This window comes from Buceros rhinoceros, unplaced genomic scaffold (assembly GCF_000710305.1).
Source record: "Buceros rhinoceros silvestris isolate BGI_N320 unplaced genomic scaffold, ASM71030v1 scaffold7836, whole genome shotgun sequence".
NCBI lineage: Eukaryota > Metazoa > Chordata > Aves > Bucerotiformes > Bucerotidae > Buceros > Buceros rhinoceros.
The window spans coordinates 56,910-61,610 of record NW_010419862.1 but is presented as its reverse complement, the minus strand read 5'-3'; the positions used below and the strand labels follow the sequence as shown (position 1 = coordinate 61,610).

The 4,701-nt window shown below is 49.1% G+C and overlaps 1 protein-coding gene across 1 annotated transcript in view; it reads left to right on the top strand.

Annotated features, from left to right (window-relative positions):
- The window catches only part of SYNPO2L (synaptopodin 2-like), a 35,286-nt gene that overhangs the window by 8,593 nt on the left and 21,992 nt on the right, over window positions 1-4,701 (top strand). The gene's annotated exons all lie outside the window — the stretch shown is intronic.

Below are 4,701 nucleotides of genomic sequence, written 5' to 3'. Positions count from 1 at the left end.
GCAGGGGCAGGGCTAAACTTTTTGCTTGGGCAAAGAAGCTGGATTGTTTGGGGTGGTTTTTCTCTTCCCCCCTTGTATTATCACAATCAAATGCACTTTTAAAGGTACTTAGTTTCAACAGAGAGAGAAAACTTACAAACCCTGGTTGCTTGCACTTGTTTTTTATCAGCTGGTACCCCCTGGTACAAATCAGAATTAAGTTTAGTGCACCAAAGTATTTGTTCTCGCTTTCCCACATTGGGATAGCAATATCCACCTCCGCAGCACACTCTGGGCAGTAACATGTTACAGTAGTCTTATATGTACTTAATCAATTGACCAGCACCAGCATCCTCTGCCGCTTCCAGATTTCATCTCTAAACCCCTTGCCCAGAAGCTTCCCAAGCCTGTCCTGCCACTCAAGATACTTTCTTTCAACAAGAAAGAAGAGATGGAGGGTGTTTGTCTCTGCTCTTGCTTCTAGCAGCCACTGTATTTGTGGTTCAGCTGAGCAGGAAGTTCTGGGGGGAACAGACCCAGATGCTGGTTGGTTCCTGCCTGAGTTCAATCCCTTTTGGTAATGCTGTCTACTGCTTTATACTACAACAAGGCAGTTCCTACCTCTCTGTGGGAACCCCGTGACAGGACTGTATTTCACGTAAGGCTAGAAATTGAAATTAAACACTTCCAGGTTACATGGAGTGTTGAACCCCATGGCATTGTAGCTGCTGAGGGAAGGGGACAGCTATGTGGTGAGAGATGCAATCAGAGAAGGGAAGGGGCATTAGATGGGAACATGAACTGTATTCAGTATAGAACTCTGACTTGGCCCGAGTTTGCTAGGTGGCTGCTGGAAAGATTTTAGGGGTTAGGAGAAGACTGATAATGTGATTTTTCTTCCTATAGTCTGAGCTCTCCCGATGAGAGGAGTTGGGAGGTGCCTTGGGGAGACAAGAGGGGGAAAAGGCATGAACCTATTGCATCTGATTGCTGAAAGGCACTGCAAACCACTTCTGATTACCTGCAGCATATTTCCTTTCTTATGAAGAAGCGGTGCTGGCCAGCAGAGAGGGTGGTTGCAAAGTTTCAAGACAGGTTCCCTGGGCTGTATTTAGGCAAGATGTGAAGCCACTGGGTTTCTATAAGGATTACTCTATTCTTAGCATCCCAGCGTGCATTCACCCCCCACATACCGCTATCTAAATATAGTCCCTACTGAAGGACAGATGCTGCCAAGTTGCATCTGACCCCCTCCTCTTTTGCATTCTGTTCCCAAAAGCTAGGCCAAATTCCCTCGAGACACGTCCAATAATCAGCATGTCCTTTTGTCTCCTCAGGGCTGTACAAGGAAACTTGTACTGTACTGTTAAAACCTGTCCCAGCCCAGTCTCCTGGGAGACTGGCCTTCTCAACACCTTCTCAACACCTTTTCTTCCTTTCCTCATTTGTTGCCTTCGCCTTTTTCCTTGCTTACCCTCAGCTGCTTCTGTCCTTTCCCTCCTGTCTAATCCAATATGATCAATAAGAGGAAGAGGACAAAGGGATGAAATAAGACCTAATGAAGTACCTAGGTGCCCCAGACGCCCAAACCTCTCTGACAGGAGCTCTTTTGTCACAACAGAGTCCCTGCTGAGAGGGCAGTGAGATGGGTAATCATCTGAGTAAATGTGTTGCATTACTTTACAGGTCCAGTTTTCCAAACTGATTTGTATTTCCTGTAGCATAAATCAGTAGGGACCTGAAACTGGGATTTCCTAAACCCAGCTGAAATTTAAAACAGGACATTTTTCTCATCTGAGCCAAGGTGTGCCATGGGGGGGAGTGTGTCCACTGAGGCACGGAGTGGAAAGTGTAACATGCAGGTCGTTCTAAGAGGCTCAGAGAATTTGTGGCATTCTCCCCCCAAAGAAGAGGTCGATCCTTGCAGTATGTGCTAGGAGGTTGGACAGTGCAATCCCCCAGGGCCAGCTCTGGGGCTAGCCCTGACCGCTTCTCAGAGTCCCTCAGTGATGCCTCTCGCTTGCAGAAGAAAGCTCTCCAGGGATGTGCTACAGAAAGCAGATAGGATTTCTCTTTGAAACGCCTCTTTTCCTATCCTTTCCTATCTCTTCGAAACAGCTGCTGGGTGACACCTTCCTAAACCTGCCCAGCCTGTCTGCAGCCTAGCCAGAAGCTCCGTTAGTGACGCGTGTTGTGGCTCACTGGGTGCCCAGGAGAGGGCGGTTTTTGGACATGGGGAGCAAGTGGCTGAGCCTGAGGGCAGCCTGACCTTCAGGGTGGGCAGCAAGCCTGGCTTGTGGACTGGGCAGCCACCCGCGCCTGGGGCCTCAGAGGCTCCGTGCTGCCCTGGCTGTGAGTGAGACATGCAGGTTGTCGTTAAAGGTCTCGACGGAACGGTGCTGGCAGTCACATCAAGACTGGCAGTCCTGTGCTGGTCTCTGTCCGGAGGCTCTCCAGCCTCGGTCACACTGCACCCTGTTGTGGGTTAAGTCCTGTCCTTTCAGTGTGCCGTGCTTCCTTCCTTCTCCCCCTGCACAAGCCTCTTCTGTCTTTAACCCTTTGCTTTCCTCCCTGGCAAATGCAGTGTGGTAGGGGTTTGTCATTAAAATGAAGCTGGGAATAGTTTGTTTCCCTCTGTCCCTGGGAAGCAGATTCATAAACTTCCAGGGAGGCATTTACAAACCTGTGGAAGACTGAAGTCAGGAACACTTAGGTGCTATTTTTAGACATTGTAGTCTCTTCCTGCACTGGAAGAGACCTGGTCATGTTTTCTTAAAGAGGAATGGAGACAGGGAGAAGTCGCCTCCTGTATTATAGATCTGGTTTGCAGCCTCCTGCAGCAGCACTGAACTATAGTTGCTTTAGTGCATGGGCCTTCTGCTGCCCTGGTAAAATCTGAGCACAGACTAAGCTGGAGCCAGCATCTGTACTAACCATGAAAGAAATGCATTGCCTGCTCATGTTGCTCGGCCCACATGGGGCAGCTTGAATCCCACCATCAGCTTGAATCTGATCGAAGCGTGCTTTAAGCAACAGCTGGCTGTGTTGTGAGCATGGTCTGACTCTCCCTGCCTGGAAATCCTAAACACTTACCTGCAAAGTCTTGCAGTAGTGTGGGACCAGGGGACTGCCGAAAGCTTACTGGCTTTGCTCTGGGTGGTCACTAGCCTGCATGCTGGTGCATGGTGATTTCAGTGAGCGTAGAGAAGTACGATGGGATGTGAGGAATGCTCTGAGCACCTGCTGACAGCCTTTAACCCCCAGTACCCTCTCTCCATAATTGGGAGAGATACTTAGCAAGCATGTTCCCATCCAGTGCTGAAGCACTTGGCCAGGGAGCAGCAGTTGGCTTTCAGGGGAATACCAGAAAGAGACTCCCCTTCTAACCTCTCTTCAACTTCCTCTCTGCATTAGCTGCTGTGTCGGTAGGCAGCACTAGAAAATGTGTCTGCTATCTCTTCTCAGTTAACCACTGCACCTTGAGGGAGTATCAGGAGGCAGCATTTATACTGTAACAGCAGAAAAGGGGTTCTTCAGCAGTAGTTCATTACAGACACACATGTTCTTATTCCAGGCTTGTATTAACAGGGAGAGACATAAAGGACTAAAATGACAGAAGCTGATAGATGTGGCAGCTGGGATGAGCCAGTCCCTATTTTAAACCTGCAGGCAAAATTTGGGGTCAAGCTGGAGAGGCTACAGAGCGATGAAGTGCCAGTGAAAACACAAACAACTCGGAGTATAGCCCTCCCTCTTCCATGCTCTTCCCCAGCACCTCTCAGTCCTGCTGGCAGGCTGACCTGGGAGGAGTGCTGCTCTTGCCTGCTCAACACAAGCAAGCAGGGCTGAGCCTTGGGCGTGTGGTGCAGAAGGTGCATGGGTGCAGAGGGTCTGGGCCCTGGAAGCAGCCAGACATGCCACAGAACCTCCTCAGGGCTCCTGCTCTCTCCTTTCCTGCTCCCCTCCTATCCCCACAAGAGCAATGACAGAGCAGCAATCCCGTCACATCCGCTTCTCTCTACTGAGGCTGCCATGGGAGAGTGGGCAAAGTAGTTTGTTCAGTTTTATAGCTGAGTCTAGTTGTTTGAACACCAAGGCTGTAAGATATGGGAGAAGGTGCCCTGTTGTGTATTACCTCTCTGCAGGGATCTGCCACAGTTTGTTCACTGCATCCTCTGTTAAACAGCTCTGCATTGATTTGTCTCTTACTTAACCAGAATATCTGAAGAATATTCTAGAAGCATCTACAAATCCAGCGTTTTACTACCTTGGGCCTGATTCGCCTTGACCCGGTGTTTTTGCCCGGCTATTCTTTTATGTGCTAAATGAGGGCATTTTGGGTGTCAGGCTGTCCAACACGACTATCCTATCGCTTGCCTGTATGGGAGAGCTCTGTGGTTTCAGGCTGAGTGGGCATTTGGTTTGCTTGCTTGCCCTAACAGAAAAGTTAGGCTGGGTTGGAGGGTTCAATAAGAAGTTTAACTGATGGATGTTGGAATGAGAGGGAGAGAGATCACTTGATGTAAGATGGCCATGATAGGCCAGATCTAGAAACCAGCCTGAACTCAAAACCCAGGGTCTATTATCAGATATAGCAAAGCATTTCCTGCACAGCTCCTATTAAGGCAAAAGATTTACTCCACGTTTACACTTGTGTGACAGGACACCACATGGCCTGATGCAGTCCAGAAATACATTAGCTAAAGCCATTAGAGCAGGAAT